Below are 12,751 nucleotides of genomic sequence, written 5' to 3'. Positions count from 1 at the left end.
TAAAATCCATAATCTCTGGAATTTTTGTATTGACTTAATCTAGGCAAAGTTGAACATCTCTTTGGATTTGACAATTCTTCCCAGGCAACTCTTAGTATAGTGTTAAGCTACGTAAGAAATATGGAGCATACCAAACAATACTAATTATTTCTAGCATGCCCCTACTGCTAGTACCTATTGGGGCAGATATAGAAACACAAACTTCAGATGTTCAGACTTTGACACGCAGCTGTTTACTCCTTCAGGTTTTCGTTAGGGTATAGATTCTGCTTTTCTTAGGGTGGCCCTTGGAATGCCCAAACAAGACTGTGGTGTAAGGGCCTACAAGACTCTTCCAAAAGGCAATCTGGACCTCTCAACTGCAGTAAGAGATTTTATCAAATTTGTGTCATGTCTCTGTTTGCCTCTCCTTTCACAGGTGCTCATCCCTAAAAAATCTTTTATATTCTCTCTCTCAGTGCCTGCTTCTCATAGGCCCTAACTCACATGGCACCAGGAATGATCCAAAAAAAATTGTAATTTGGGATTCTTAGATTGAACTTTTCATTGCCTGAATGGCAAAGAGTCTGTCTTACATGATTTAAAGAGCATGATTAGTCCTTGGCTCACCATAGTAGTTCAAATGCTAACTTCACTGGCAGAGAACACTGGAACAGAAGACTAGATAAGGGAAAGTTTGTTGATTTGGAGTACTCTCTTGGAATATAGAATTAAGCATTCTGTACAGGATCCCAAGGGATGGAAAAATTTGCATCAAGAGTAACTCTAAACACTTGGAGAAAATGATGATCCATAAGGAAAATTGAAATGCATAAATTGCCATAGCTGACCATGGGGAAAGAAAGAAAAAATCCTAGGAAAGTGGACATGCTTAGTGTATTTGAGAGCAGAAAACCTTCCAGAAAATTGTTTTCCATAAAATGGCAGAGGACTCATCATTCCCTAAGACCACCGGGAAAGTTCCGATAAGTGGGCACCAAGGTCACCAAGACACCCAGTACTAGCTCTTTCCTACAGGTCAGGGTTAGGTTGTCAAAGAAATTGGCTAATGAGCAACCATTGTTACTAATGGATGTTAGGGCCCTGAAGCAAGACAGGTCAAGGCAACACGTGACTCCCAAAGCTAGGGATCACAATTATCATGGTGACCAGCAAAGTCAGAGTAGCAGCCAAGAGGGAGTTTTGAAAGTGGTTAATGATATCAGTAAAAGCAAAATATATGAGCATCCAATGAGGGATGGATGAGCAATGGAAGAGCAGGAGCTGAGAATAGTGATCCCACTAAAAGTCACAATCTCTTCTTCAGTTTCTGGACCTGTGCCAGTTTTAAAGCCATAGATTGAGACTTAGTTGAGTTTCAGGAAGAAATATCCGCAACAACACACCAAGTGTATGCTGTAATGATTCCCCTGATTCTTTCCAAAGAAATCCACTTCCATTTACTTGAATGACTGTACACTAGGGAAAGGAAAATACCCATACATCTTGGGAATTACTGCATTCAGGGTCAGAGCAGACATTGGTACCTGAAGGTCTGAAGCAACATCATAACTCTCCTGTTGGAAAAAGGCATATGGACCCCATGGGGTCATGGCTAGTCTGGCTCACAATAGGTTCACTGGATTCAAAGACCAGCCCAATGGTAATTTACCCAGTACTCAAGTGTATAATTGGAATTGATACCCTTCACAGTTGGAGTAATTTCCATACATTGATTTTGACATGTGGACTAAGAGCTATCATAGTGAGGAAGGCTAAAAAGAAGTCCTTAAAACTGCCTCTCTTGGCCAAGAGATTAAATCTAAAACCAAAGGAATTTTGATATATGACATTTATGATATACATAAAAATGCAAAAGATGCAGAGATTGCAGTCATCATCACATCTCTACTTAGACTGTTCTACCTCTGCAGAAACCAGATGAACTATAATAATTGTAGATTACCACAAGTTCAACCAATTAACATACTCAGTTGTAGTTGTCATGTAAAACATAGCGTCACCGCTAAAACAGGGCAATACTGCCCCAGGTACTTGTTATGCATCCACTGATATGGAGAGTGCATTCTTTTCTATCAAGAAAGAATACAATGAAACTTTTGCCACAGGAAAGTGAACTCTTCTACTCTGTCTTATAATATAATCCAAAGAGATCTGCATCATCTGGAAATCTTATAGATTACTATATTGATTACATCAATGACATCATCTTGCTAAACAGAAAAATTGAGCAAAAGGTGGCTAATAAACTGGAGGTTTGAGTTCTAAGGAGTGAGAAACGATCCCTCAGAATCACCAAGGACTTGTCTTCTCATAAAAGTGTGTGTGTGTGTGTGTGTGTGTGTGTGTTGTTTGTTTTTAGTGTTGGTACTAGGGACTGAACCCAGGGGCATTTTACCACTACATGCCAGCTACATTCCAGTCCTTTTTATTTTTTATTTTGAGACAGGGTTTCACTAAGTTGTCAAGACCAGCCTCAAACCTGAAATTCTCCTGCCTCAGCATCCCAAGTTGCTGAAATTACAGATGTTCACCACCAAGCCTGAATTTGATCCTAAGGGACAATAGTTAGGGCAAGGCTATGATGCCCCCTTACATGTAAAAGACAAGTTGTTACAGTTGCATCCCCTATTAAAAAAAAAAAAAAAAAAAAAAAGAAGAAGAAGAAGAAGGAGAAAGCACAACACAGTGTTTATGGGCTGTGTTGGATTCTACAGGCACCATAATCCACACTGAGGAATATTTTTTATCTGGCCCATAAACCAGATAACATAAAGAGCTACCAGCATTGCAACTTGTCACAGGAAAGGACTCTGAAGCATGCCTGATCTGTAGCTTAAGCTGCCTAGACACCTGGGCTATGTTAAGTCAGTTTTCATATCACTGTGACCAAAAGACCTGACAAGAACAATTAGAGGAAGAAAAGCTTATTTTGACTCATGGTTTCCGAGGTTTAGTCCATAGTTGGCTGACTCCATAGTTTTGGGCCTGAGGCTAAGGCAGAACATCATGGTGGGAGGGTGTGGTAGAGGAAGCAGCTCAGAACATGGCAATCAGAAAGCAGAGAGAGAGCTCTGCTCACCAGGGACAAAACACAAACCTCAAAGATAAGCCCCTGGGGATCTGCTTCCTCCAATCACACCCTGCCTGCCTGCAGTAACCATCCAAACATTCTTGCTAGTCTCACACATGAGCTTTTGGGGGACACCTCATATCTAAACCAGAATAGGCTAAATCCTACACTGTTAGAAATGTCAGCAGTAGAAAAAGATGTAGCCTAAAGTTTATGGAAATCTCAGTAGGAGGATAATAGGTCAGGTGGCTGGGGGCAGGTGTCTGAAGCAGGGTTGCTGGTCACTTGAAAAATAGCTCTTGGCTTGCTGAGCAAATCTGTGTTCAATCCTCAGCACCAGACAGAGAGAGAGAGAAATAGTTTGGTACTTATAAAGGAATAGGACACTAAGTGACATAAAATAAAATGTGCTTTAGAAAGTAAAGCAAGATAGCAGCTGAGTGAGATCTTCTAGTAATCATCTTCCCCTGGTCAAACTACATTCATAACAGCTAAGAAAGTCAGGTGAGAGACCATCCTGTCTGCTTTTAGTATTAAAAAAAAAAAAAAAAAGGAAAAGGTACACTGAAGAAGGCAGAAAGGAGGGAGTTGGCTCTATCATCCTCATCCCAACTCCAGGCAGTACAGAGTGGTAAGAGATGTCTCCCACATGGGAGAGGAGAGGGAATTAAATCCAGGCCTTATACCTGAAACCCACCCACAGATCTGCCACAGTGAAACCCAATGTCAGGCAGTGCCCCATGATCCCCAGCTCCAGGCTAAAACCAGCAGACTGAGCCCCTAGAACTGCAGTAGCCAGACGGCACCACTCCTTCAGGCAGAAGAGGGAAGAGCAAGATTCTACTCTATAGGGAGCAGGGATTAAAACCTAGCATAGGATTCTGTCTTAGAGCTCAGTGCCAGGCCCACAGTATTGACACCTGGAACCAGATAGAAGTCAAAGACCCTATTCCCACACCAGAGCCTGCAGACAGAGCCTTTAGACCGGCCCCAGCAGCACACAGGGACCTGCACCATATAGAACAGATTCTAGTTTGGTCTATATTATGGCCAACCTTAGAAGTGCAACTGGGCCACACACTCACATGCACACTGAGATCATACAGGTCCTGTGGCTGTGACTCAGGTATAATACAGCTTAGCATCAGCTTCAGTGGCCAAAAGACTGTTTCCACCATCAGTTCCCCAACCTTGGAAGGCACAGCTATTTCTAGGGCAAAGCTCACAGAGCCTCTAGACCTGCCCAGCACCAGGCAGAGACATGAGCCTTGGTGGGACAAACGTGTTTCAGCCTGCATCACCATCAGCTACAGTAAAGGCTCAGTAAAGGCTCATCCCTGAGAGTATACAGATCCTCACAGCTGTGAAATTTATACATGATCCAGTTTAGCATCAGACTGGATAACCAAGGGACCACCTTCCCCAATATCATACCAACCTGGGGCAGCAAAGTCTGGAGCAAGACCTCATTCACTCCGCACAGGTCAGGGCAGTAAGAACAGGACTTCGCTCTAGAATGGGCTGGTGAAACCTAACACTGGGTAGATCCTTACGGTTCCTATTCCCAGGCCTGCCCACAGAAAGAGCCTCTGGAAGAGCACTCGTGCCAAAGGAAGGCACACAGCCCCAGTCCATCAGACTTCTACTCTGGCCAACACCAGAATAGTGGCTGGTTGCAGCACTCTTAGGCTATGAATCCAGTTCAGCAGTAAGCCGCTCATAGCATTGTGGTCATTGGTCCTCCCCCAGTGTGGTGCTGGTCTTGGCAGACTGTGAGCTCAGGGCGTGATACCGCTTGGTAACACTGGTGGGCACAGGCATGGCATAGGTGGAACTGGTCCATTCGAGATGATTCTACCCAGAGTCAGACAGGAGCCCGCAGTGCCTGACCATTGGTCACTGATTGTGTAAAAGGTATCTGTACCTTTCCCAGTTCCAGAGAGAAGCTTGTGAGGACAGACAGCCCTTTCAAGGTGTCCCTATGGCTCATTATATACAACACAGAAATTGTAGGTTTGGGACAAACCTATATTCGGATTGCTATAGAAAAAAATAATCTCAACGTAATAAAGGCTACGTATACTAAATCAACAAAGGACATATTATTGAGAAGAAAAGAGATGAAAATTTTTTCTCTAAGATCTGAAACAAGACAATGATTCCCACTTATAGTCAATATTGTACCAGAAATCCTAGGCAAAGAAATCAGGTGAGAGAAAGAAATAAAGGGCAACAAAATTGGAAAACAGGAAGTCAAGTTGTCTTGTCTGAAGGTAACATGATCTTATACTCAGAAAACTTCAAAGACTCCACAAAAAAACGATTAGTATTAAAACACAAGTTCAATAAAGTCACGGAATACAAAATCAATATATAAAAATCAATAACTTTTTTTTAAAGACATCAGTAGTGACTTATCTGCACTAGAAACCAAGAAAGCAATCCCATTTACAACAATAAATTTCACCAAAGAGGTGAAAGGTCTCTGTAACGAAAATTATAACATTGATGAAAATTACAACATCGATGAAAAAACTGAAGAGGATACAAAAAAGTAGAAAGACATCTGTGTTCATTGATCAGCAGATTTGATATTATTCAATATTATTATTGATTCAATATTATTCAAATGCCCTACTACACAAAGTGATCTACAGGTTCAATAAAGTCTCTATCAAAATACCAATAACATTCTTAACAGATTAGAAAAAACAAATCTAAAATCTGTATGAAACCACACACACACACACACACACACACACACACACACACACACACAATAGCCAAAGCCTTGATCAAAAAGAAAAAAGCAGGAAGTACTATGTTACATGATTTCAGACAAGATCGGGTGCATTCAGAGTGGTATGACTGTAGACATATTACCTGATTCCAAACTACACTACAAAGCTGTAGTGATGAAAGCAGCCTGATATTTGATAGACCAGTGGGACACGACAGTCTAAAAGTAAACTCACACATCTACAGCCAAATGATTTTTTTTTTTTTACAAAGGACAAAAGGACACCCATTTGAGAAAGGACAGTCTTTTCAGTAAGTTGTGCTAGGAAAATTAGATATCCACGTGCAAAAGAATGAAACTAGACCTCTCTCACCAGTGACAAAAATTAACTGAAATTGAAGACTTAATGTAAAATTCAACATTATGAAACTACTAGAAAAAGCATAAGAGAAATGCTTCAAGACATTGAAATAGACAAGGAATTTTTGAACAAAACTCCCAAAGCCCACGAAACAAAAGCGAAAATAGACAAGTAGGATTATATCAAACTAAAAGCCTTCTGCACAGCAAAGGAAAACAATCAACAAAGAAAAAACCTACAGGTTGGGAAAAAATATTTGCAAACTATACTGTGACAAGAGTAAATATCCAGAATATATAAGGAACCCTAAAGACTCAATAACAAAATAAAAACCCAAAATAACAAATCCAAGAAAAAACCTCATTAAAAATGGGCAAAAGACCTAAATAGACACTTCTCCAAAGACATACAAATGGTCAACAGGTATATGGAAAAAAAAAAAAAAACTCAACATCACTAATCATCAGGGAAATGCAAATCAAAACACAATGAAATTTCACCTCACAATAGTAAGAAGGTTATTACCAAAAAGACTAAAAATTATATGTGCTGGCAGGGTTGTGAGAAAAGGAAATCCTTGCATATTTTTGATGGGAATATGCATTAGTGAAGTCATGGAAAACAACATGGAGTGTCCTCAAACATTAAAAGTAGAACAATCTCATGATTCAGCAATTCAACCACCAGGTATATATTCAAAGGAAATTAAATCAGTACATAGATGAGATGTCTGTACTCCCATGTTTATTGCAGGACTATTCACTGATGGGGTGACCAGCACCCTGACAGTGCAGTTTCCTGCTCAGGAGGTGTAAGCCGCCTGAGAAAACAAAAAGTCTGAAATAATCAGTAAGAAATAAGACACAGCCAAAGATTAGATTAAAAAAGCAGGGCATCTGATGGGTCTTCCAGTCCTGTTAGTGTTGGGACTAATGACACGTTAACTAACTCAGGCTGACTCCTTACTTCCTGGTGAGTGAGCAAGATCAAGGCCTCAAAGGCGGTTTCAATAGTTAATGACGATGAATTAGATCACCGTTAGGGATTGGTTAACAATAGTTCCGCAAACATGATCAGCTCGTGCTTGCCATATAGTCTTATGGGACTTTTGCCTGCGTGAACACCCCATGCCTTGCTGACCTTTAAGCTGATTGGTTCCCACCAAGCCCCCACCCTACATAAAAGCTGTGTGATTTCCTCAATAAACAAGTTCCTGCTGTGACGGGTCTCCCTGACGCGTCTGATTGTCCTCTGCATAGAGGGCTGGGAGCGGGCGGTCAGTCGGCCTTACCTATCCCGGTCTGACCTTGTTGGGGAGTGTCCCCTTCCCTTGCCGCTGGTCGAGCAGAGCAAGGGGGTTTAAGACCCCAACATCTGGCGTCCAACGTCGGGCCCCTCAAGGCTGAACCACAGCCAAAGCGAAGAGGCAGTTTCGAAACCGAAAGTACCGGCAGATGGGGCCAAGCGAGTTCCGAGGTAAGGCATCCCCGATAAGATGGGGCAAACACACACCACACGTGGTGACCCTGCGCTCTCAGCTCTTAGACTCATGCTGAAGAGCAGGGGCCTTGAGTTGTCTGATACATAGGCGGAAAAAGCCTGGGACACCTTTACTCGGGTGGCCTCTTGGCTTCCCGCCGCTAATCTTTTTGACTGGTCCACATGGGATCATGTAAAACGACTTGTTAAGAAGAGGGAAATCAATTTAGGGGAGGGTCCCCCATTGGGAGTCTGCCCTACATTATCCACCCTTAAAGCCTGCTTCTCTCCAGGACCTCCCAAAGGGGGCCCCAAGTTTCTCCCCAAAGAGCCGCCACCTAAAGAACCGCCGGCTCCTCCCATTACATCTCCTCCCAGAAACTTGCCACATAGTAAACAATGTTGGGAGACCTTTAATGGGGAGCCCAATCCATCTCCATCCGCTCCTCTCGAGGTTGAGGAACCACGAGGGCAGCCAGCCTCTACACGTAGAGAGGGCCCACTACCGCCCTGGGGAGGCTCATTGCTGCCATCTTGTATTCTGGGGCCACATCAGACTCCAATGAAAGCCCTCACCCTCCTCCTTCCAGAAGGCGGGAAATCTTCCCGGCGGCCATTTTATGATACTGGGGGAGAACACACTGACTCTACCCTCCCTCCTCCCTGTATGGCCTTCCCGGTAAATGCTAACCCAGGGGGTAACCGGCCTGCTATATGGTACCCATGGGAGGCACAAGATTTAAAGGAACTAAAGAAAGCTGTTTCAGAGGATGGGCCCAATTCCCCTTGGGCTGAAACCATCCTCCAGGGCCTCGCCCACCAGCAGTGCACCACTCAGGATTGGAAGAACCTAACTAAAGCTGTCCTTCCTGGTCCTTTATATCTAAAGTGGTGTGCCTTTTTTAATGAAGAATGTCATGCTCAGGCTGAACAGAACCAGGCCGCTAACCCTCCCGTCCCGGTTATTTATGGGATGCTCTCGGGGTCCAGTGACCAATTCTCTACTGGCCTCTTACAGCCTGCCATCCCAGCCCCATATCAAGAACAAGTAAGAGCCCTAGGGTTGGCAGCATGGAAAAAGCTAGAGGAGGGCCCCTCAGAACCCCCCATGGCAGGAATTACCCAGAAGGCAACTGAGGACCTAGCAACCTTCATTGAAAGGGTAGAAAGAAGCCTTCAGAGAAAATTTCCTCCAGGGCCCCTAAGAGATCAATTTGTTAAAATGTTAGTTTGGGAAGGAATGACTACCGATCACAAATTGGCCTGTGCAGGGATGAAAGATCGCTCCATGGGAAGGTGGATAGTGGCTACCAAAGATATTGGCACGCAAGCGCATCAGTCTCAGTCCTTGGTTGCAGCCCTACAGGCCCAAACTGCCTCACTTGCTGGGGCTCTCACGGCAGCCTTGTCACCAGTCGAGGCTAAGGGCAAGGAGTATGTTATGGCTGCGGGCAAACCAGGCCACTTCAAGAGGGACTGCCCCACTGGTCGGGTATGTTCTGAGGCTCTGTCCAGACACTCTAGGGGTTCAGCTCAAAGTCCGGCCAGTTCAGCTCGAAGGCTGGCCACCCCCAAAACGCCTTGCCCAAGATGCAGAAAGGGATTCCATTGGCAGAAGGATTGCAAATCTAAATTCGACATTGAGGGGAAACCTTTAAACTAATCAGGGGGCACCCTCCAGCCCTGTCATACAAAGGAGGTTTCTCCCCCAATAGCCCCCCTAAGGCACATTGGACTGTTCCCATTGTCCCCGGGGTCAGGCCAAAAATGGACATTTTTATAGCAGGAAAGAAATTCCACTGTCTCATCAACACTGGAGCAGATAGGACTGTGGGGAAAGGAGGAAGTTCCACCTCAATGGAGGTTGATTCCTGGCTCCCAGTTGCTTGGGGTAGGAGGTAATATTAAATCAGAAGAGACCAAAGATTGGCTCAAATGGCGGGATGTGGACGGTGCCCAGGGAGACGTGCGCCCCCTCGTGGGCTCAGGTCTTGCTGCAAATTTACTAGGACAGGATATCTTAGGGGAAGCAGAGGTCTATATAACAACTGATCACAAGGCAGTGTATGATGACCTCCTTGAGCAAGAGGAATGTGAACAACAATTTAATCTATCTGGCCCTTTAAGCAATTACAGAGGAGACCCTCTTTTTGAGGCATCTAGGCAGAAGGTCCCAGCTCCCCGGGGTAAAGCCTCACCCCCAATCCTAAGGGCCACTGTTCCAATAACGCCAGCCATCCAATGGCTCCCAGGTCCCCCAATATGGGTGGAACAGTGGCCATTACCCCAAAATAAGCTTCAACATTTAAGAAATATTGTACAAGAACAACTACCCTCTTGAGGTATGTTTACCGCAAGTATTCTAAAATCCCTCCTCCTCCTCCAACTTCGACTCAGCTGTTTCTGCTTCCATTCCCCAGGCCACGAGGTCCCATATATACCGGTGTGGAGGGAGTAACCAGCCCAACCATCAGTGGCATGTCCTAGTATGGAGTATGATATAGTAGTCCCAGTCCCCACAAGTATTGGGAGATAATTGTTTCACAATTTTCTGTGTCCAAACCTGAATTGATTACTAATCAGGAATAATAATATTTAATCTTATTAAAATGGAGTAATTTATATAAATTAAGAAATTTCATAAGAGTTGTTTCAGAATGTGAACAAAAAGGGGTCAACAGGAAAAAAAATAAAAGGTTCTAGCTATGGAAATATTTTTAGTGAAAAACAAAATGTTTCTGGGTAAGAAAGTGCTTATGTGATAAAATACATGAGGGTCTAAATAAGTGCTAAGAAAGTCTGTAAAGGGCAAGTTTCAATAAGTTTTCATGTAACTAAGTTGGTTGTATGTATGTGACACAGTTAAAGCTATTTAAGGTTTTTTCCTAAGGTGAAATACTAATGTTCTGATATAAACCAAAGTTTAATCCATATGGTAAAATGACAAGGATTTCTTAGAAACACTAATTTACTCTTAACTTTGTGTCTATTAAGTTTTATTCTTTAGAACAATTAGTCTTAAAAATTGGGGTATACAATTATGGTTAAACAACTGTTAAGAGTATTGTACTATGTTACAGAGTCTAAATTTTTCTTTAAAAAACTAAATTTGGTAAGATAAAAATGTCAAGGTAATTGTGAAATGGTCACTCTTTATATATTAAATGTGTTCATATTTTCCAGGTATACAAGTTTTTAAAGCAGGGAATTTATCAAGCTGCTATTCTCCAAACTAAACTTATCTGTAATAGTAATTTTAAACTAAAAAAGAGTAAATTTAAATGGGGATTTATTTCTATCATTTAATGTTCTATTATAGGACCTGTCATCATTAGGGTATAAGTAAAATTTGTTAAATGTATTTCTGAAGGTTATTGAGAGCCTGATTTGTTTAAAGGTTAAACATAAAAACATTTTGTCATTTTGCCACACAAAAGGAACGTTAAAAGCTCTCTCAGCATTTCTTTAGTTCATGTTTAGATACAATGTTAAATTATGTTAACTAATGTTCATATAAACTCAGGAGTCAATATATGTAAACTTCTTAAAATGACATTTAAGAATGTAATGCGCAGTAGCAAAATGGGACAACAGTGATTGAGATTGGAGTCTCTGACCTCATGACTTTGGACAGTGGACTTCCTTGAGAGTTACACAGAGCTCCTAACATTGCACTTTGCAGCTCTACCATCTTAGATCTACAGGCTCAACTTGATTCCTTGGCCGCTGTTGTCCTGCAAAATCATTGTGGTTTGGATCTGCTAACGGCGAAGGAAGGAAGGCTTTGCCTGTTCCTTGGTGAGAAGTGCTATTTCTACGCCAACTGCTCTGGCATTGTACAAGACAAAATCAAAAACCTACAAGAAGATCTGAAACATCGTAGGAACGAGCTCCACTCTAATTTCCTCTGGACTGGGTTACATGGGTGGCTCCCCTACCTCTTCCCGCTTATGTGACTGCTAATCACCATTATCCTTGTGTTCACCTTTGGGCCTTGCATAATCAATAAGCTTATCCATCTCCTGAAGAGCTAGGCTAAGTCTGTGCAGCTCATGGTGGTCTGAAAGCTTTATGCCGCCCTTCATAATGATAATTGGGAGCCCTATGGGATCATGGATCACTCGTATCAGGACACTAGGGTCTAAGTGTCTGTCGCTTAAGCCCTGCTCCTCCTGAGGGTCCCGCCTGAAGTGCTAAGGTGGTAGCCAATGATGGGTAAGATTCATGGGGAGCTCATACCGACCTAAGACAGGAAATGAGAGCTAGAGCCTCATTGTCCAATGATGGGTAAGGATGTTGCTCTGCCGTGGACAACCTAAGACAGGCACACCTTCGAGTAAGACGGACCCCCAAACTGCTAGGGTGATGGTCCATGACAGGTAAGACCCTTCCAGGGGTAACCAAAGACAGACACACCCTTAATATAAAACAAAAAAGGGGGATATGTTGGGACTAATGACACGTTAACTAACTCAGGCTGACTCCTTACTTCCTGGTGAGTGAGGAAGATCAAGGCCTCAAAGGCGGTTTCAATAGTTAATGACGATGAATCGGACCACCGTTACGGATTGGTTAACAATAGTTCCGCAAACGTGATCAGCTCGTGCTTGCCATATAGTCTTATGGGACTTTTGCCTGCTTGAACACCCTATGCCTTGCTGACCTTTAAGCTGATTGGTTCCCACCAAGACCCCACCCTACATAAAAGCTGTGTGATTTCCTCAATAAATGAGTTCCTGCTGTGACGGGTCTCCCTGACGCGTCTGATTGTCCTCTGCATAGAGGGCTGGGAGCGGGCGGTCAGTCGGCCTTACATATCCCGGTCTGACCTTGTTGGGGAGTGTCCCCTTCCCTTGCCGCTGGTTGAACAGAGCAAGGGGGCTTAAGACCCCAACATGTTAGGAACTGGAACTGAACTGCAAAAGTCCTCAATTATTTATTTAAGGGGAAGTACATCAAAGGCAGGGACAAGGGTTCAGTGGGAGGACTCTTGTTTTGGTACTTTTTTCTTTTTTCTTTTTTTGTTTGTTTTTTAATAATGTATTTTTTTATTGTAAACAAATGGGATACATGTTGTTTCTCTGTTTGTACGTGGCGT

The sequence above is a fragment of the Sciurus vulgaris genome (assembly GCF_902686455.1).
Source record: "Sciurus vulgaris genome assembly, chromosome: 3".
NCBI lineage: Eukaryota > Metazoa > Chordata > Mammalia > Rodentia > Sciuridae > Sciurus > Sciurus vulgaris.
The sequence above is the reverse complement of the archived record's forward strand: the minus strand, read 5'-3'. Positions refer to the sequence as shown.